This window comes from Euwallacea fornicatus, chromosome 21, assembly GCF_040115645.1.
Source record: "Euwallacea fornicatus isolate EFF26 chromosome 21, ASM4011564v1, whole genome shotgun sequence".
NCBI classification, from domain to species: domain Eukaryota; kingdom Metazoa; phylum Arthropoda; class Insecta; order Coleoptera; family Curculionidae; genus Euwallacea; species Euwallacea fornicatus.
Window position 1 is genome coordinate 1,192,279 of NC_089561.1, and position 22,961 is coordinate 1,215,239.

Below are 22,961 nucleotides of genomic sequence, written 5' to 3' on the forward strand. Positions count from 1 at the left end.
CGGGGGCGGTCTAATGATTAAGCCGGGAAAGAAAACTATGATTGTCTGAAAAGTGGCGAAAGAAAACGGCCATAAATTGCGAGGACTTTCCCTGTGTTTCCCGACAATAACATGGGAACAGCATTAATTTACTGCTAAGGGTTTTTTCCGGGGAAAATGGCACTTTGATTTGCACTTAACTTGGATGCGGTACAAAACCGAGAACAACCGTGCGGCATGTTTAATCCTCGACACTTCAACAAAATTGGTCAAACGCCGTTTAAAGAAACCGGAGCGCACGCTGGGCAATTGCAACAATCAAATGTTGTGACATTACGAAATGGCGATTGTGAAAACAAGAAGCGAAAAAATCGCAGTGGAAAATCCCCCGGCTCTATCCGGGGGAGGGAAAATGAGGCCGATTAATCTAAGGATGCAATTTTTCAAAGTGATCACCATGAAAATCCCGGAACTCCCACAGAGAGCGCAAAAAACTTAAAAGGGATCGGCTGTCTGTATATATACGTCATCAATATAGATTGGATTGCAACATGGAAGCCCTTAGGGTGGTAAGACGTTGGAAGGGAGGCGACCGAACGGCCCTTGGCTGATGAATTTCCTCCCTTTGTGCGTAATCAGTCGGCTGTGTGTGCCCTAGCCGGATTTGGGGCCAACTAAAGCAAATTCTCAGTGGCGCACGGCCAGTTTGGCAAGCAGAAGGTTTATTCGGACACCTTTTCCGGAGGCCGGAAATAACATAACGCTAATTGATGTATGCATGTACCTCTATGTATCGCGAAGCCCTTCCTTTAACACCTTAAAAATTAAATAATCAATTATTTGGCCGATGCGGGTTCTTCCTTCTCAACTGTGCGGAAAGCTTTCGTCTAATCAACAAAACAAACGGCACTACTTCTTCCTCTTCCCGTTACTATTGCCTGCTTTCAGATTTTATTTCTAGTTTTTCATTTGAACAATGTCTGCATCTACGCCGCTGCCTTTTCTGCAGCTACCGTTGTCGGTCTGTCGGTCAGCCACCACCCCTGCTTAATCGGGTCTCTCCAACTATTTTCTTGTTGTTCCATCCCAAAGATGAGATGGTTGATTTACGATTAAACTTATACCTTCCGATTTTCTGGGTTTATCTTCGTTACCCGGCCCGATTACAATCCGATATGGCAAACTCGCGATCCCCCCGTACTTCTAATTGATTTTCAGGAATTTATGTTCGGGCGGCCTTTATATTCTTCCAGTTAATTTAGATTCGGTTTAGTTTTAGTTAGAGGCTCCATTAAAACACTTAGTTACGTGTCATGATCTCAATATGGTGGAGAGCATTGCACGGAATATTGCTCCGGACTTCTTCGGATTTGGAAGGGGGCGCAACTTTTCAACATTGACCGACTCTGTTTCGCTTCGTCTTCTGGGGCCGTACTCGAAAGCTAGATTCTTTCTCAGTGTATATTTCTTCCGTGAAAACCCCGCTGAAGGGCTTCGTTTAGGTTCAATGTCCTTCACATAGCGCTGAAGTTTTGCTGATCTATCCCCATTTGACGGGAAGTTTCTTTTCTGTTCGTTTCCCTCAACTCTTTGTCATTTTCCTTTCTATTTTGTCTTCTCACGAGAAAAACTTTTCGGTTTTCATTAATGCAAGAGGCTACCTTTTTATGAAGCTGCAGTCAGCCAAAATGGCCCCCCTCCCCCCAAATTTTCGCTCTAAACAAAAAACTCATTTAATTTTAGATCAATCTTTAGTTGAAAGTCCTCTATATTTGATAACATCGTTCAAGCTGTTGGGTCTGGCTTCTACCAATTTCTCACAATATTTCGATGATACTCGTAACCATTCTTCCTTTAATAGTTTCCAATTGTTCTCCATTAGAAATTTGATACTTTCTCACTGTTACTTTTATCTGACTCCACAGGTTTCAAGCACACGGAGATCTGGACTTTGAACGGGTGTTTCGATAACTTTGGGACAATTCGTCCTTAATCAATGTTTAGTTTTTGCAGCTTTGCGTCGTTACCTTGATCATATGTACCTGAACGATCTTAAAGGACAATAAACATCTAAGCCCCTATATGTGAAAATTTGGTAAACAGTAATCGGCAACTTTTACAATAATCTCGGAATTCGTGAACTTCCTTAAACTTTGCGAAGCAATTTAATTAACAAAACATATAACACTTTTGAAAATCATCTATACTGCTCTGATAAAAAAATAAAGTGAATTTATTTAGAAAACAAAAAATCTTTATTTATTTTTTTAAATAAATTTCATCGCCTTCAAACTACCTCTCGTCCGGCCCAATGCACTTATACCATCGTTTCTTTCAATCCCCGAAACAGTCGGAGGACTCTTTTCCGGGATGGCCTTTAATACTTTTTTCGATTCGGCTTTTATCTCCTCAATCGAGTCGAAACGGTGTCCCCAGAGTGGTCTTTTGAACTTGCTGAATAGCCAGAAGTCCAACGGTGCTAAATCAGGCGAATGCGACGGTTGTTGTGGCGGGATGTGGGTCAAGTTTTTGGCAAAACGCTCTGCGCAGTGTGACACTGTGCATTATCGTTGGGTAAAAACCAAAAATTTTCAACCCGTAATTATGGCCTTTTGAAGCGAATACCTTCACGTAAACAATTCATAACGCTCCAATCGTATATTCCTCATTAACATTTGCGCCTGGCGGAAGAAATTCTTAACGCACAACGCTGCGACAATCGAAGAAAACTGTCAACATGACCTCGATTTTCGAGCGATTTTGGCGCGGTTTTTTGGTCTTCTTCGAACTTTTTCCACGATATTCGCTCGATTGGTCTGTTCTTTCAGGGTCGTATGCACAAATCTGAATCTCATCTACCGTAATAATGCGTTTGATGAAGTCGCGATAGTCAGAAATAATTTTTTCACAGATTTCAACGCGACTTTTTTTTGTCCAAAAAACTTAGTGTCTTTGGAATCAGTCGAGATTTGAGGCCCAAAACTTCTTTTAAAACGGTTAGGATTGACCTCAATGAAATGCGCGTACCACCAGCAAGGTCTCTAACTGTCAATTGACGATTTTGGAGTACCAAATCTTTGATTTCCTCGACGCAGGTTTCATCAATAGATGTAGACGGTGCGTCTCGAATTCCTCATCGGCCTTCTTTAAGGTCTCTGTAGCATTTGTAAACATAGCAATAGCGACATAGCCGTATCACCAAAGGCCGTCTGTAACCTCCTCAACGTTTTCGCGGCAGAATGTTCGTTACGCAAACAGACTTTAGTGCAAATTGTTTGCTCAAAAAAATCAAGTTTAGTAAAAATCGAAAAACTCACTTTTGCACGCTTACAAAAAACGCGTGTAGCCCTGCAGCAATTAAATATGTTTACGTGAAACTTTTCATAGATGTCGCTGAGAGTGCTACCGGCCTACAGACGAAAAAAATCATGATTTTATAGGACCCGCGAGGTTCAAATGAAATGTTCGCTATATTTTTTGATCATGGTAGTTTTATCAGATCCATTCCATGATTAAATAAACACTTCGGTCTAACTTCGGGGCGTGAAGGAAAATTAATACGAATAATGCCGGTTTCATTGTGACTGACTGTATACGGGCACATATTTCAGTAAAGATACGATGTCTGAAACGCTGCTGACGATCCATCTGAATTTCGGTCTAGATTATGGGCGATTATGAGGCAAAATATGGCCAACTTCCCATGCAATAAGTCATTACCATTAGCGCCAAAAATTAAACATTGCAGTCACATAATCCCGTTGAGGACAGATAATAAATTAAAATGTCTAACTTCTAAAAAACCCATGGCTGTTTATAATTTATAGAGAGAACGTCGATTTAGAAAAATTTCATTAAACGCCATTTATCATTGACAGACATTAATAGTAATTTGTTTTAGCGCTGTGCATGACGGTTATTGTCAATGGGTTATTGATGGGCTCCACTCTAACAATCATACAAATAAACCCCGATAAATTAAGCCTCCCATTGAAATATCAATGCGAAAGAATTCATTATAATATTCGATTATTCAGGTGATGCATTTTTGTGCCCCAATGCGATGGCTTTTTACTTATAGGTAATTAAAGCCTAGGAATCAGCTCCATTTATAGGCGGACTGCATTTTATTGCTGTTGATATTTAATTAATAATAATAATCATCTTTAGAGGGTAAATAATGATGTCGTCAGTACATTGATTGAGCCATTAATTAGTACAGTCACATTCTCTCAGGGCACTGTTTCCCTCTTCTTCTAGGTGAATGGGCGAGAGAGAAGGTGATGGTAGTAGCAAGCTCATTCAAAGGCCAATCTAAATGCCTGGTCGTGCCGATTGAAAAAACGAACCAAACGAAACAGAAATATAAACTTTCCACAAAGTTTTTCCATAGCTCATATTTTTTTGATTTATAACCCTGCCCGTTATATTTGCCCGGCTCACTGATTCTGTATTCATTTTTGCGTTTTTTCGCATCCTGCTGAAATGAAATGCGAGTTTGAATATATTTCATACCGGCATTGTCGCAGTTTTGTTTTGTTGTCTAAAATTTTTTTATGTGACGAAAATAAAAGATGTGGAAATTCCCGTAGTACTTACCATTTAGTGTAATAAAACTGATTTTTAACGCATTAAGATCCGGAGAAAATCCTTGGTGTACCTGGAAGAAAACGGACAAATTAATGGACATGATCGCTTTTAATTCGAGACTGTAAAATTAACAACATTGAGGTGTAAACAGGCCAAAACAATAAGGAAAATGATAGCAAAGTAAGCGCCTCCCGTTAACAACCGTTTAAACTGCCATAAAATAAACTTTTACGACTATGTAAGCAAAACCCTCAAGTATATAAATTACGTTTTACGACGTGAAGATGGGAAAGCTCCGCGGTGCCAAAATAGAGGCTCTTTCCAAACTGTCCAGGAAAACAGAAAATTCCAAATAAAAAAAACAAAAAAAAGCGTGAACTTGGGAATAAATTTTACTGGAACGTTGTCGGGAACAACCAGGTATCATGGATGTATGACCTGGAGAGCTGAGATTATCCAGACGCGGGCGCGGGGAACAGAAAAATACGGCACTTTGACAACAGGGCAGGGAAGTGCGCGAATTCAAATATAGCCACTGCTGCCATCTGTGGGTGAGATTCCTCAGTTCGGAGCGGGCCAGTTCGGGGCCCTGCCACAAGGGCCGCGCCACTACCGAATCGATTACGCCCAAGTTGCTCTATTCAAATTTGAGTTAAAAAAAATTCATTTTTACTGCAAAATATGTTGAAGATGATCAACGTATTAGAAATTCTTATTGCGTGATTGGATGGTAATATTGCGGAATTCACGCATTGTGAAAACGTTGTCGCTCGTTAGGCCTGTAAGACCGATGAATTATAAGTCAAGGCGCTTGTTACTACTTTTGCCTAATGTTGAGGTAGGAATTCTGTGCTAATGGAAATTTCTATTGGCCCCATTCTACGGGTTTGTTTTCACAGTGCCACGACGATTTGCGCTGAGAAACATCCAACAGAGTTGCTTTTTTAACGAAATTCTTATCACACAACACATTCTCGTTCCCAATACCCTATGTCCATTGTCTAAAGTTTCCTCGACAGTACTTGTCACTGTAGTGGGTATGTTCAGCAGGAAGAAGACCGAGCTGGTCTAAGTAAAATTGTTATATTAAGAGCCCTAGCAGGAGGGTTACGTAGGCCGCAGGCATGCCTCTGCGACAATTTGAAAATCTGATAATTCCTGCTCCTCATATCGTCGCAGAAAATTATGAGTTGGCAGAATGGCCCTTCATAAAAAGCCTTGAAAGTAGAAGTATCGCTGAACCATCTACGTCCCCACTCTTCACTCTCTTATCAAAGCTATATCCCAATTTTTGGGGTGCAACATTGACCATCCATACTTCCAACCTCGGAGCTTTGACGAAGATTTCTCAGGACTTTCGGAATTTAGGGTTGTTCAGTCGGAACGCAGCTCTACGACGATCTCCTCACTCGATGCTCCATCATGCGGGGGAGCGCTCTAACTGCACGTTTCACTGCGTCTTCCCTTTGTAGCTGATTAACTTGGTTCTATTTGGTTTGATGAACGATGGGATCATTGAAAATCGATCCTCCTCCGGGGCAAATCCACCGCTGTACCGTCCGTAGTGCCATCTGACTGGCGGTCCTACCATCTTCCACTTCTTTATCCCATCAGCGCTTCAGTGATAAATGATGTTTCACCATCATTGATGTGGGTCAAAACTTTGAACGTGAATAATTATCATATAACCAGCCTCATTTGGACGATCTGTCGATGAGAAACTACATTTGAATAATATAGCTTGAATATATTAAAGGCTTCTCATGAACCCCAAACCTAGCGGTACTTGCTTCCAACGGACCGAAATCAGCCTAAATTAACCGAATACGTAATAATCCTTAAATTCGATCTAAGCTTCCGCCGGCTCAAACACAAAAGGTCGTTTTCTAAATAAACGGGCCCATAAATCAGCTGCCACCGTGTTATTAAGTTGTTCAAAATGTAGGTTGTACTGGGTTCCCAAAATGGCTGGGGCCCCAAATAATAATGTTTCATTAGAAATTAGACAATTTTCAATTGGCCTCAGGAATTTAGATGTCGACTCTAATAATAACAGGGGCAGATGGATGGTAAGTAATGACTGGTTCTGAGCCTAGAAATAATTCATAGGGGAGACTTCGAAGAAGTCACAACGATGCTAAAATTGTCGAATATTTTCGTCACGCCATCAATATTAATAATTATACAGTTATATACATAAATATTGCCTTAATGACGTTCCACAATTAACGTCTGTGATACATCATAAACGGGCAATTAGGCATTCAGATGATTGAATGAGAGCTTGCCTAATTACTCAAATATAGATTACACATAAACAACTCAGTCAATTATCCACATCTAGACGCTTTCTCTCTTGGTGCTCTCTTGGCCCATCGGATGCCGAAAAAACAAACGTGATGTATGGGGGCAACTTAATTTCTTGCTGTAGGATTTCTGGAAAACCTGGACACTAATCTTGGAGGAAAATTACTCAGGCCTAAAACGACTTTCGGTCTTGTTTTGCCAGCCAAGTTGGAGATGGAGTGTCTGGAGGAACAGGGGGAGAGTTTGTTAGATTAATCGGGTTTGTTGTTTGATTGGATCCAGCGAATGGAAACTTATGTGGCCTGCAGTCGATTGTGTCAAATGCTGGAAATTTTAATAAAGCTTCTCGCACGCAATTAGGCCCTAGTGTGGTCGTCCCTAAGCACTCCGGCTCTAAGATACTTGAAATGCGGAAACCTCAGATCCCGCCGAAGGGTTCAGCAGAGGTAGAGTGGACTGTTCTTATGCATTACGGCGAGAAACATCTAGAATTTCCATACTTAATGTATTCCTCAGTGACAAGACGACGAGCATATTAAGAACAACCACGTTTGATGAACCGCTCTCATCCAGAGGAAAGGAAAGAGAGTTGAGCAGGAAACGGATTTTCATTGGAACTTAAGTTGTCCGGATTTCCATATACGCACTCGCTTTCATATGAAATGCGTCACCCAGTGATAATAACGAAGTCTAGTAAATTTTGCAAAATAACGCTTCATAACAGAGTATCAAATAATCAGAGTTCCAGCAAAAAAACATCAATATTTACTAATTAAAAAGTAAATAATGAGTGACCTCGCCTCGTACAGCAAACACGCATGTACTCTTCGTGGAATGCTTTGCAACAAATAATCAATTTTAAACTAACATTCCATGGTACTTCAAGGTGGCATTGCAGGTCATCCAAATTGTTTGGAGGCCTCAGTAAATTCTGAAGACGGCTACTCATCATAGGCCGAAGACGTTCGATAGGTCATAGGTCTGGCGGCCGTGCAGGTCAAGGCAGCATTTCCAATTATGCTTGTTCCAGGTACCTTCGAGTAATGTTCACAGTGTGCGTCCTTACATTACCTTAGCGTTCGTTGCGGTCTGTCGGACATCCAGGTGGATGTCGCTGAATCCCTTCTTTAGACCGCGAAGGCCGTATTCTCGTAATAGTGGTGTGGTACCGATTAATTCTTCGGGAAATTCGACGAAGAGAAAGTCCGCCCTCTTTCATACCCATATATACTTCATACCCATACATACCCACATCATAATTCGCCCTCAATGAAAACCCGCGACGTGGGAGAAATTTTGCCGCTAACTCCTTGGGGGCATCCCAAGATGCCTTGTTAACAGTTCAACAACAAAATAAGCTGATATTCCCATATACATGTTATTTTATTTATTAATAGTTGAATAAAAAAATCTAGAGAGTTGATAAAAAAAACACTGAAACTGTGATCATTTGATATGATTTGATATGATTATGAAGCATTATTTTGTCAAAATTACAAGACTTAACTACTATTATTATTGGGTGGTGCATTTTACGTGAAACTGAGTAGTTCTGTTGGTGGATCTTTAATTAGAGAAATTTAAAGAAAGAGAAGTCTGCTCGATTAATCATTCGCCCGGAGGTAACAACGCATCGAATTCAATGAAATTTACCGTGTGAATCGCAAGAAAATAGATAAACATTGCTGTTTGCACGTTTTTGTCCCATTAAGAAGAAATGGGTTCTCTTGTACGAAGTGGTGCAAAACTCATGCTCTTACAGTCGGATATTAAACCCGCTTAAAGTGCGTTTTGTGACAATAGCACGCTCTGTATATTAGCACATATGTTGAGCGACAATTAAATTTCCTTTAAAATAACATAGCACGTTCTTGAAAGTAAGCCTCAACACAGGGCCGGCCTTAGCAGGTCTGCCGCCCTGGACGAAATTTTTTATTCCAATATTTTATTATAATTAACAACCTCGCCCCCCCCCCCCCCCCCATACGGGCGGTACTGCCGCCATGTTCCACAAATAAAAGCTGTTTTGTGTATTGTCTGTAAACATTGGATTATTGCGGCATATTTGTCGACGACAGTTCTGGAACGCCATGATTGTTTAAAATTATGCAAGTGTTTAACAAACACGTAGCGGTATTGTTAATATTCGTGTGCGAGTTTATACGGCTTGAAAACAGTACAAACGCGCACTTCGTAATGCGTACATTTACGCACTGGCTCGTGTCCCCCTAGACCTTATTTGCAACAATCTCACGAATGCAGTTGATTGCGCTGAATGATCGGAGGAGGGCTCCGAGGAAGCTCAACGGTTTGAGGCTATTCTCTCAAGTAGGGAGAAGCGCAGAATTCCGAGATCCCTGAAGACGCGTAGTGCCGTCGGCGATCTCTTTTTCTCTGGTTCAAATTCGATTTCACAGTTAGAATACACAATAATTTAGATGAGCAAAAAAGTCCGGAACCATTATCTTCAATAACAACTAAAGCCGATCGCGGAGCAGCTGCATGATCGCCACTTAACTTTTACACCACAATATCTCCTAGAAAGGCAAAAAGGCTGTCACGGCCCGTATCTCCCGACACTTTTCCTGACAGTTGTGCGAACGCTAATGTGAACCACTATTCAATGCAACCATGGGCAAGATCTTATTTCGATGCCTTTTTAATACACATCAGTGTCGGCGCAGGAGGAAATTGCATGTAGGGCAAACAAAACCCTCGTGTGTGTATATGTGTGCGAAATAGAATTTTAAAATGTGCAAACGTAGAAGTGTAATTTGCCCTACGAATTTATGACTGTTTACTTTTTGTTTTAATGCTTTATATATTTTACACGTTTTTTGCTGAGGGGTTTATTTATGACCTAACGGGAATGTTGCGCTCGCAAATTAGTCGGCGCGATTAATTAAAAGCGCTTGTTTGCAGTGCTGAAATCCGGCGAACATTACGCTTGTTTCATATTTGCTTTTGGTCAGCTAACACTGTCCAGCGATCCCTTTCCATTCCAAGTTCAATTCCGATGCCTGGCGGCTCTTCACTGCTTCTCGAAGAATTAGCATTTAAACTAGCACCCAGAGGGAAGAGAGGCAAAGACAAGAAGGCTCTATTCAAAATAAGCAATGAGATTTCAATCTTTTATTTGCGCCTGCGAGCGCTTTCGATTCAGACTTGTTCTCGCCATTCTTTCATGCTGTGCCATATCATCTACAAATTCACGATATGGCGGACAGGACAATGGACTCTGCGGTGTTCTAACAACACCTTGAATGCGCCATATCTGATCGTTCATATCCAGATCGGTCGGTACCACTATGGGATGTGTCGTTATAATAGAAAGACAGCTGGGACGACTGTCCTTTTGGTCTTTAGGTCTCGTCTTACAGTACTCCCATTAGAGCCTCATGAAGAGAATGTGAATGGTCGATGATGGAAAACTGGTTATCTTAAGGTCGGCGCTTTTTTGCGAGTCGGGATCTCTGGTTAACATTTTTGGTACAAATCAGGACAAACCTAAAGCGGATGTGAAAGGCGAAGGACGAGGCGATGGGCAAAGGGCAAAAACAGCAAAAAGGCCGCGGCTGTCCGGCCGGCACTCAGATCGATAAATCAGTCAGAGAGTGACCGGGCGGACCGCGGCCATGATTTACGGCCAGGCCGCCACTCGCGCATGTGATTATTATAATAATAACAGCGCCTTTTGATACCTTAGCCCCGAGACGAAGCCCCGTGAGGCCAGTGGCGGAGGCTCAAAACTTACACCCCATTTCAATCAATTTTCCTAACCCCCTCTCCACCAACAATGGTCGAATAGTGGCTGAGGTTCGAACCATGCACCCCACTTCAATCCATTGTCCATACCTCTATTTTCACCAACCCACCCCTTTCTAGCAACCACGAATGGCTGCATGAGTAATGAAGAGCTCAATCTTTACGCTGCCTCCTTTAGGTCTATTTCTTTTCCAACCTATGGCCCTTAAGGGTTCCACGATCCAGGGAAAATTTCCAAATTAAAAATTTTTCTGTTTGTCAAGCACAACCAATTCACGGTATTCGGAATTGCTCTTCACTGTCCTGCTAAAACTGCATGTGAAGCAGTCTACAGCCAAAGATAAACATCAGTTCTTAATGCGGAAATGTTTCATATAGTTATCCTCATTTCAACTGGCAGTTGAGCTTTAACTTTAGCTTGAAAAACACTTCATTTGCCAGTTAGTTCTTAATTGACACCTTTCACTTCTCAACTGGACATTGAAAAACTGTCCCTTAGTTGCGTAAGTGTTTCGCATAGCTGTCCTTGTTTCAAGTGTTGATTAACTCTAACTTTAGTTTGAAACACACTTGGTTTGCCAGTTAGTTATTAAGTGACAGCGGTCGCTCCCTAACTTGGCATTGCAAAACCGGTTGTAATCGAAGGACAGCTGTAAGGACAGCTATATGACCCCTCCGCAATTAATACAGACACTTTGACTGCAGATTAGCCTTGGCTATAACGTACTTCATAGACAGTTTAGCAAGACATTGAAGAACCGGCGCAAAAGATCAAAATATCAGGCTTTTGGTAACTTTAACAGGAACTTTTAGTTCCCACTGTATGTAGTTCCTAAGACTGTCGCGACCTTCCTGATTTTAACAATTCCAGGACTTCTAGACGGTGGCAAATTTGGATCTTTGGATATGCAGCAATTATGGAGGAACCGCGATTTTTCACGATAGTTCGCACCTTGGAAAACAGTCAACAATTCCTGGAATCGGTATAGGAAATCTAAAGGTAAGTCAGGGGTCATTTTTGGCATCCTCTTATCATTTCTCATCTATTGATTACAGTTGAAGCATTCCTTGAAATTGAGCTCAAAGGCCCACATCAATTCAGAACATGCAGTGCCTCAGTTCGGTTTGGTTCTCATCTTGTAAAAAGTCTTCCTAAGTGAGGAGAAAAGACCAATGACGATCGGGCATAACTGCTTTTAAACCAAGTCAACGTTGATCACCTGAACGAACTTAAAAATGGATAAAAGGTCATTGAGAACTTAATATACTGAATGTTTCTATTCCTTTTCCGTTATCAAATCTTTTCAGGTTGTAACGGTAAAAGAAAAGTTGGAAGGATGTGGAAAGTAGGACGACCCCAATCGAGGTGAAGATCAACGTGGATGGAGATTAAGAACGCTTATTTTTCTATTCGTTCCATGCGTTAATGTGAACTTACATAAAAAAATTGCACAACTTCTTCGCTTAATTGGTTTTCCATTCTCTGTCGATCCATGGTAATCAATTGCAACCGTGCCGACAAGCAAATTTGCTTACAAATTGCCGTTCGGTTATTTATTTCTCACTTCATATTCATTGTAACTCCTTTTGTATAGACACTAAGAATTTCGAACTTGAATGGGCGAAATCAGGTCTGGTCAGTTCCCTCGGACACCGACGAAAAATTCGTACTAAACACGCATATTAAGTTTTAACTGTTAGAAATTCTTATCCTCTTTGACTTGAGCGTTATACCAACACGAAATAACACGTTTCAGGTACATTTGGACTACTCAAGCCCTAGACTACTTTGCCCTTAACGTAGGGTATCCTAGGTAACTCGAATTGCGTTTCGTAACTCTTCTAAAGCACGTCGTGAGTTCGTCAGTATAGTCACTCTTCTTCCTCTTATACCCCATACGTGTTCTATAGGGGTAAGATCGGGAGAGCACGGAGGCCAAGGAAGCACATTAACGTTCCGACGTTATAGTTGAACCATAGTTATATGAGCGTGGCGTTATATCTGATCAATTGTACTCCTACAACTAGAATTCATAAATACGCATACCAGTTATGCGTTAATTCTAGGTTCTGCAATTTTCATAACAAGCAGCATATTTCGTAGATAAACATGAGTGTTTTGGTATTTCTGGATTTGGTAAAAGTGAAATCTTATTTGTTATTAATATATTAAATTGTTACTTCTAGGTTATTTTACATTGGAGGTTGTGGGCCAACCGTGGAGAAGTACTGTCTGTTGATCACGTAGTTTCGTGTGAGTCATGACCATTAAGACGAATTAGCCCGAAATTTCGCTGAGCGAAGGCGAATTAATGAAAGGAGCACTGCACTGTCCATTGCTGAATAATCCCTTCCACCAGTTTATTCAGACAAACTTCGAATAACACTTTATCTTCATCACATTTCTTCGGTCCCGCTTGTTCTGACCTAAGGCCAGTGAGATGGCAACGTCCACATAACGGCTTTTTATTAGATATTGATACGAATTCGTAGACAATTTAACTGTGAATTTGGTAATTTGAAATTGCGTGGATATACTTACGGGAATTGACTAGATTAGGCTTTGGCATTGCGGTTTGTTACCTGGAAGAAAAAATCACTAATTAGTCTAATGCAAGGGGGAATAGCGGATTCAAATAATACTCATGGCGATCATTTTATGGCGATTAGGTAAACTCTGAAGTGAGCCCTTGCAACAGCCCACATGCCGGTGCACTTAAATTGGAGAATTCTATGGGAGGCCATAAACTACATAGTAATCGCACAAATTGATACAACCCGTTGCCATAGAATACGTAATGAGCGAATTACAATTGAGGTCGAATTACTATAGTTACGAAGTGTGCCCCTTTCTTATTGGGCGTGAAGTAAACCGCAAGACCAATTAAATCGCCATAAACGCTTTCGCATAACAAATTGCCCATTACTGAACGTATTTAAGAGCAAATGTGATTGGTTTTCAGGCGTCAGCTGTTGCCAGCTGTAGATACACACAAAATGGGGAATTTGGTTAACTGTATATGCAATAAATCACTATAAATCTTGAAAAGCTAATCGCTCGTGAAGTTTAAACTTCTATAATAAAAAAAAAAATCGAATATCTACTCGTACCTGCTTTTTGGCACACGCGTAAAACAATATTATGAACTGCAACAAGTGTGGTAATCGCTATCGTAAATCCGACTGAGTGGCTGTTTATGATCATTAAAAAGCCGTAAAAGTCATCTGAGGTTTTATTATTTGGCTTATGTTGATGTGTGCAAGCAATTTATGTATACCCCGATTTGATAACTTATTTGTTTTAGTGTGAAAACCATCTGTTTGCCTTCCGTAACCTTTGGCATGTTGGGGAAGTCGAGGATTTGAACGGGTTCAACTGGTAGCGAAACTAAGCTGCCTCAAAATCAAAGTTTAAGAAAATTAAAAAGCTATGGATGGGTGGATTTTTTTATGAATGAGTTATTGCGAGAGTTGTTCTGGGCAATTAAACAACAAATTCTTTATTCACACTATAGCAGCACAAAAATGTCAGCGTAACAGGTTTTTTGGGCGTGTAATGCTACTGCTCGATACTACGTAAATCTGCCCATGTTACTGCCACGTACATTCCTTTCCTATTTTTAATGCATACAGGGTGTAACGCATCATCGTGGAGACATTTCTTATACGAATAAATACTGTTGAAAATGCCACTTGGCAATTACCCTTCTCTTGCCATTGGAAAAAGTCCAGATTATTCAGGTCGGGGGATGCAAGGGGTCGTGACTAAGATTTCTCTGGACCTACTCAATGGTTGCGTTTGCACGTTGATTGCTGAATTCCCCGACCCACATACTGAACCGCACTTGAGTTCTGCAAAGAATTGGTAGCTTTTCCAACAAGACTGGAAATTTCGCTTTTTGGTTCGAAAAAATGTTTATAAAATTTCAAAAATTCAACTCAGGACGTGAGAAAAACTCTAAATGGGTAAAAAAAAAAACGTGAAACTCTGCAACCCTATATATCGAACATGATGCCTTTTTGACCACGAGTCCATTAGCAATTTTGCATTGTTTTGCAGAATACTATCGCCCCATCAAATATCTCCATGGCGACGTTGTTATTATATGTGAATTTCTACGTTAAGCTTATGTAAGGCCAAAAGCAGGTCGTGAAGTGAGAGTTTTGGACGAGAACAATACTTTTTCCTCATATAGGACAAGCATTCTTACATATTGATGATGCCCATAATAGATAACATTTTCTAAATAGTGCGACGACAAATATATTTGCTTATTTACTTCCGATTACTTACATATTTACATAACGTAAAAAGGTGTTTGTAAACAGTCAGAAGGTGCCTGATCGTGTAGTCAAAATCACCCATGAACGTACGATATGGCACAGAATTCCTCCGCCATCGGGACAAGAAACTCTCTCTTTTATATGTATTTCGTGAATAGAAGTCAATTTTGAATTTCACATAGCATAATTTTAAAGACCCAAAACAGAGGTTAAATAAAATTTTCCATTAATTAGGTATATAATTTATTTACTGCCAGTGCCACCGATCTCTAAATTTTTATAGTTTGTAAACATCAAAAGAAAAAGTAGGTGATGTTGAAGAAATTTCTCGTTCCTCCACGAACTCGATTTGACTTGCAATTTTCAAATTAGGGACCTTTTTTCCAACATAAAAATAACAACACTTCTCATTTGACGCAAGAGATAAGATGTGCGAGAGCTTTAAGTATACAGAGTTTTGCAAATTAGCAGGCCAATCCGCTAACCACAGATTTCTTGAGTGCAAAATAATTTAATGTTCTTTGGCAATTTATACTCACTAAGCAGAGTGTGGAAGTTGTTAAAAAAATATTAATAACTTCAGTGTTTTTTCACATATTTTAACTAAATTTTTCAGAAGTGCACAGTTCAATGCGGCGCTTTTTTCCTATAACTGGGTAAAAAATTTGAAACTAGAGTGCAGAAAATGAAAGTCGTAGACACGTGCCACTCCTCCCCCCCTTCAACTTTTTTGTTTATACAAATGGCGAACAGGTTCAATTTTCAGAACTAATGCTCCTTTAGCTTAATTTTTTCATCCTTTCCAAATTTAAATTTTCGTCTATATCGGAAACGTATTTATCATTTATTTCTGTACAAAAATAATTATGGTCCCCAATTTTTATACCCAAATTATAGGAAAAGTGCGCATTTTTGGACTGTGCATCGCTTCATTAAAACATGTCAAAAAACACCCAAGTTCTTAACAAAATTTATATTTTTAAGCAAACCCAACCATCTATTCAGTGAGCATAAAGGGACAAAGAACAAAATCGCATAAGCATAGCCTATTTTCGCGCAAGGAATCTTGGTTAATAGATTTGTCTGCTAATTTCCAATACCCTATATAAGCACACTCTCGTACTTAAAGCGAGTAGAAACCAAACTTAGTCTCAAACTTGACCAATTATCATCAATACTTTGCTGGAGGATAGTTTAACCAGTTTTTGCCATCTGCATAAGCAGCTGATATCTTGAGAATTCATTGAGCAATAAAAGTTGCCTCCAATTAATCCTATGTGAGCTTCATCCATTTACAAAAACTAGACTATATCTTCGAGTTTCTGAGATGACAAAGTGACTTTAATACGAATTTTTGCGATTTTAAAAATGGTTTAAAAATAAAGGTTACTTCAAAATCAGGTTTCTAGAAAATTAGTAGGTATGATCTGTGATGTGGGCAAATATCGAGGACGTACGTATTAAGGTATGTAAGATGAAAGATAAAAGGATGTAAGATATCATTAACATGAATAAAAAATAATAAAAAGCTACAGGATTCATTAAATCGTGTTTAATTTCATTACTTTGGAGCACATCGCCAGACCCTATATTCATGTATACAAGGTATAACATATTACCATGGGAATATTCCAGAGAGCGTTAGTACCCTACAAAATGATTTAAAAATAATATTGAAACTATGAAAAAAAGTGAAATTGTGCCAACTTGCATATACAAAATGGTGCGTTTTTGACTATAGCTCTATTAGCATTTTTTAAAATCAGTTTGCAGAGTACAAACGCCCCTGAAATACCTCCATGAAGTCACGTTATGCCCTGTACCATAGATTCCTCGCCGAATATGAATGAAAAAAAGTCCACACGAGAAACTATGAGACCGAAAAAAAGTCTAAAAAATAACGAACTATTCCTCAAGCGTTTCAGGTTTGTTTAAAACATTTTCCTGTTTTTTTCCACAAACATCTAAAACCCCAAAACGTGTCAAAGACAAGTAAACATTCCAACTAATAATCCCACGCTTTTTATTCAAATAAAACGTGGCAAAAGCAGGGAATTTCCTTGAAAACATGTCCGTGTGTATGCTCTCCTTTCAAACATCAAGCCTTAACAAGCTAGAAGTTATTATAATACTGCACTTGCTTCGTATGTAAACTGCTAATAGATATAAAACATAAAAGGCATTTCCCTTATTGCATCCTAGCACTGTGACTTCAGTGTTTTGAATGTAAATTGATGCATTTCACTTATTACATTATGTAATTGTTGTTCTATGATACATGTGTGCATGCCCCTAAATCTTATTCAAACCAAAGAACAATAAATTCGATAGTGGCAAATTGTTAAACGCACCTGGTTTAACAACTTAATAAGAAAACGACAATATTCGAGGTAGTTGCCATATATTCTAGCCTTGATAGTATAACGGATCTGCTGTACCGCTCCATTGAGTCATTATATAATGATGCATCCGAGAGGAATTTTTTGAATTCACCTTACTAGAGGCGACACCTAGGGAGCAAAACCTAGAACCTGCAGTAAAATCAATGTGATACAAGTATTGATTGGTGGCTATTGCGCAAAATCCATACCCTTATTGAAAGGGGGACGAATGCGAAGGGCTCTACACAGAGAACTCTGCCATCTGTGCACACCCCTGGCGCTTGCAGGCAGAACTACGAACATCGATCTCCTATTTCCAACTGAAAGTTCGACGCTTGGCCGCCAGAGGGAAATTTCAAAAATTACGTCTCTAATTATGAAAACTTGTAATTCAAAAACCGTCACCGCTGTAATGAGCCCATAAATATGCAGCGGCCAATTACCTGCCGAAACTTCGACTATTTAACGCCTGATAAGCATCTAAGTTACGGCATTGGCGGGCCTGCATCAACAAATATTTTAATCAGGTGTCGCAGATTTGTTATTGTTTTTATAGCGGGCGACGAGGAATTCGAAAAGGATTATTTTCTATGATCCGAAGCATTCAAATTGTGTCATTAGCGCAATAGAAACGAAAAGGAAAAAATGGAAGATGGTAAGCGGCGACCCTCCTCGTGAGCAGCCATAATGAATAAGGCCGAGCCGAATGTGATCCATGCCTAAATTCCATGTCTGCCAGTGACAGCATATGGGCCGCTTTTTGCCCCTCCGGTCCCCTTCCACAGCTCGCTTTGACCCTAATCTAACGGCCTGACAGGTCGCCAGCTGGTATGTCTCTTAAAGCAACCCATACACGGCCCACAAATAATTTTTCCTTCACTCTTCAACAACGCAAATAGTTGAAAAAAAAAACAATCGGACTAATTATTTAACTAAAGAAGTCCATAGACGACACAACAAACACCTAAATGCAAATTCTCTTAAAAGCCTCATAAATAATTCCAAGGATGTTCTTAACACCTTTAGTATTAAATTAGATTCGACTGCATTAAATCCAGAAGCTTTAGCGCGAGTGCACATTCGCTTGCGCAATCATAAGTAGGTGCTAAAGACTCTAAGCTCATACCTATAACTGTTCAGGCTATAAATTCCATTATGTCCTAGATTGTTTGTGTTTAAGCTGCGTTCTCGAATCAGGTCTATAATTGCTTTAATGGTTTTGGATCGTGAGCACTTTTGGTTCGAGACGGCAATACTGCAAGACATTGTTAGTCAGGCAGTGGGACTCGATACTGTGTGTCTGACGAATTACATGTAAGTGATGATAAATGAGGAGATCAAACTAAGATCGCACAGGAAGTGAGAATCTGCCCCTTTCCTTTTTTTTTCTTAAAGAATAAAAATGGAGATTGGCACAGGAGATTCTTGAAAGTGGTCGGACAAGACCGTTTTCCAGTTAATAAAATCACTTCACCATATGCACAAGAACATTATGAAATCTGCCTTTGTCTGAGTCTATTGATAAATTTTCTATAGACAAGGAGTTAGGGAAATAACTTTCATAAATTTAATCAGCGATTAAGGACATCATTTTGAACCAAAAGTTCCTTGCAACAGCCGTACCCGGTTATAACAAACACGAGGAGATCGGAGATTTTGTTTGTTATAAATGGACGTTGATTACGTCCGTTTTTAGTTACTATGGCCACATATACACCATGTTCGCCTTGGCTGAAGCTACTTGAAGGGTGCTTGATTAAGGGTATGAACTAAACCAAGACGTATGCACATTATTTTTATAAAAGTTCAAATTAGCATCGATGGATTTGTAGATTACTCAAGTCTTAACATCTATACTAATAAAATGCAGTTAAACAGCCCAAAATCGTGCAAAATCATATATGAAGTGCAATCAATACATGTGGAATCCCCGTCGTCGAGATCATTCCGACAAAAAAATTCCCTAAATCTAGCCCAATGAATTTTTCGGAGCGGTCTTTTTAATAGATATTAGTTCGTTGTAAGCGATTGGGCCTGTAAATTCTACTTGGAAAACCGTTCGCTTAAACCAAGGGTTCGTTATAAATGAGTTCGTTATATCTGAACAAGAATAACACGTAATTAAATAGACACTTTGTGCATTCTTGACATTTAGTTCATTAAAGGCGACCGTTCGTTATAACTTAGGTTCACTATATGTACTTATATGTACCGTGCAGAAACTTCTTGCATAAACTAAAAGCATTGTCTTAAGGCGAGAGGGCAGTCCTCCAAAACTGGAGGTACCTCATTTTGCAAAAAGCTTTTTACCTGTTTGTTTACGGTTCCCCGATCAGTTTTGCCGGCAGTGTAACGTGTACTAAACAGTTAACTGAAGATTGGTATTGAACGTAATGTTCTCTCATTAAATAAGGCTTTCCTGTGCTCCAAGAATGGCATTTTTCATCTCTCTCGCAACACTAATCGAAACTGCAACAACAGGCTCAGCTACCACTATTTCTTGGGTTTTATAATCTCTTCCACAGCACACAATGGGGCGAACTTCCATTCCCTTAAAGTAATTTGGTTTGTCTCGTAACGTTCATCTGTTGTGTTTATAATAACGATAAGGAATATTGATTCCGACATAGTACATAGTGAAAAGTAAATACCTGAGTTAGACTTCATACATTTAAGTTGTAAAAAACTTAATATTAATAACCTTCTAATTTCAAACTGACACAAATATTTTGAGGTTATGGCGGGAAGAACGAAAGTGACATCTGGGAGAAGGACCGCAATATTAGCATCCCGTCTCTCTCTCTCTCTGTGTCAGCCACCTATTCCATCCTTATCTGGCGTTCGTCTGGACGATTTGGGCACTCTGTCTTACTTACGGTGACACACTGACCTTCTTTCTTCAGAGATATCTCTTTATTAAATAGACTATCCCCTTTAGCGGACGCTTAACATTTCGCTGTGGAATGTCTGGAATGTTGACGTAACATATCAGGAGGCGCCATACGTATTTTCCCTTTAACTGTATTCACCTTGAACTGACCTTCGCGGTAGATTGTGGAAGGAACGCGGATATTTCAATGCGAAGGAACCTCTTTAGGCTAATTTGGCTTTTAGCCTAATTTTGTTTAACTGTTTAACTTAACATAAAAATAAATCTGTATATATAAAAAAAAATTATAAAAAACTGTTGAAAATGTCCTTCTATTAACATGCAGGATTCTAGGCTTTGCCTCGTAGACAACAAACTCGACTCTTCTACGGGAATTGGGAATAATGATTTTAAGAAATTGAATTAAATATTACGAATTGCTTCCGATAGTTGATAACTCAGCCGGATGATTACTTTTCTCTCACTTCTTTTACATTCTTCATTTGTATCTATAGACATTTTTGTACAAAAAGAAGGAAAGGTGCGAAAATATCTGTTTCTTCATAACAGACCCTCAATATTTATTCATATGCATACGTTGGGGAGAGAATCTTTACTACAAACACACCCTGCAGGCACATCGCAGCTAACTAAAAATAATAAAAATTAAAAAAATCCCAAGTAGGTACCTAACGTCAGACTGAACCGGTTGCCGAGCAGTGGGAACACGACCCCATCGGTATTCGATAGTGGGAAATATTATTGATCCGGGCAAGAAAGATTTTGAGGAATTGAGTGCAACTGCCGAGGAATCCATGGAAACTCGACTCCTTTGTTGTAAGGAAACAGAGCTCAAAATTCTCAGCTCAATATTGAAGAGACTTAAATCTTCAGTAACTCCCTGCAATATTTAATTGTAATTTATCGCATTCAATTTCCTACGTGATGATAAACTCTAGGAAGAACCCGCCCTTCTCGGAAATACTAATAAGAGAAATTGCGTGGTGGGATGCCCAAATGCCATTTAACGCTCCTTAATGGGAATTTTTGCAACTCGCAGAAAATTTGAGAAAAACGAACACTCGGGCAAACTTGAACAATGGGTCGATCTAATTGGGCGAGAGCCCCATGAAGAATTAACCATACACTCTACTTCGGAAACTTGGTGTGCTGTAGATGCCTGCATCGGAGGAAAGGGGAAATTTGATCGAGCTGGAGCTGCCAATATCGCAGCCCAACACATCTGGACTGTAGCTCAAAATATAGGAACCAAAATGTTATTCCACAACTGCCGCGAATTTCAGAAAATGCAAATTCTCCCTATTATTATCTCAGGTGGACTAGTGTGCAGCCCGCGGCCATATTTCTTGGCCGACTTATTTCAGGGCAAACTTACACAACTCAAAAGTTCCAATAATACTGGGGTTCCAAATTTAGATACAGAGAGCGCAGGCGAGGAGGCATAAATCAAATTAAAAGAAGCAGAATCAACAACACCTCCGTCGAGGAATGAAATAAAGCCCGCGAGCTCGTAACTCAAACCCGTTTCCTCTCCCGTTCCTATGAAATTCATAAATCTAGGGACGCCATGATATATGGGAGGAGGCCAGGTCGAAAAGGGCAGCGGCCTCTCTATACCTCGGAATTCGAATCAGAGAGAGACGGCCCAATTTGGATAAAAAAAGAGGAACTTTTGTGATCTGCCAAAGGCGTTTGACTAAGTTCGGCGTTGTCAAATCTGTGGAGACTATAAATTTGCGAATCCACGATGAACATTCAATATTCTGTAGGAGGTAAGTAATAACAAGTACGTGAAGAATTTTGCAATATTCAGATGCCAAATTCAGCTATCTGTTGTGTATCGAGAGTTACAATGTACCTGACCGTTAGTCTAAATAATTAAGTACAATACTCAAGGTTGTAATAGGTAACACTTACATTCAAGGATTTCCAAGGCCTGAAACTTTCCTTTTCCAACAAACTGAAACAAACACTTGTTATCAAAATCGATCAGAGGTAGAAGATAATCCGCACCTTCGCAGCGGCATTTCCGTCTTCCTTATGACCAATAGCGCACATCGAATTGTCAGAACTTGACGATATGGAGGAATTCGGCCCATATTATCTTTGAAAATCATTCTCTTCAAATAACCCGTGTTTCGACACCGCTTTCTGGCACAAGTATACCTTCAGGCCATCTGTTATATTACATGCATGTTTCAGCATAGCTATATTGAGTTTATGTCTAGACATGTCTGGTAATGCAATGAACAGATTGTGGTTTATGTTAGATTGCTTTCGCCATCATTTCCTCCATTACGAAAATCAATGGAACATACGGTTCTGGAAACAACGTGGATTTCCACGTAAAATCTGTGGAGTTCAATCTACTCCGAACGTAGTCGTTGGATAAAAAGGGGGGCCAAAATTCAGGGATACGTTCGAAAGAAAAAGAGGATCGAGAGCTGGAAATCCTGAGGATGAGCCGAAGCACAACTCGGTGACCACCTAAATTGTGTTCAAAACTTTGTAAAATACTTCACGTAACATTGCCACCCACCTCGTTGGTACTCCATCGGAATAATTATCGCAGTTTCATCAACGCTGTTTTATGACAATCTAATCATTGCAATTTTTATGCCGGACACACAACTTGGGAGTCGTAAATATAGTATGCGTTCACGATGTTTTTGCCACCAATGTGGCTGCCTACCTTTCCCGGTTACTAAGCAAGGTCTATTTTTTGCTATTTCTCAAAAGGAAAACGCGTCGGAAAGGCGACCGGA

At 39.8% G+C, this 22,961-nt stretch overlaps 1 protein-coding gene across 9 annotated transcripts in view; it reads right to left on the minus strand.

Annotated features, from left to right (window-relative positions):
• Antp (Antennapedia) overlaps positions 1 to 22,961 on the minus strand; it is a 123,497-nt gene that overhangs the window by 62,678 nt on the left and 37,858 nt on the right. For 5 of the 9 annotated variants that reach the window (XM_066294790.1, XM_066294789.1, XM_066294802.1 and 2 more), the window contains exons 2-3: positions 13,184 to 13,224; positions 4,579 to 4,639 (exon numbers count right to left, since the gene is read on the minus strand). The exons of 2 other annotated variants lie outside the window; for them this stretch is intronic. The gene's annotated coding sequence lies outside the window, so the exon portion shown is untranslated. The remainder of the gene's footprint in view (positions 1 to 4,578; positions 4,640 to 13,183; positions 13,225 to 22,961) is intronic. 2 more of the 9 variants (XM_066294798.1, XM_066294791.1) reach the window with 1 other exon arrangement.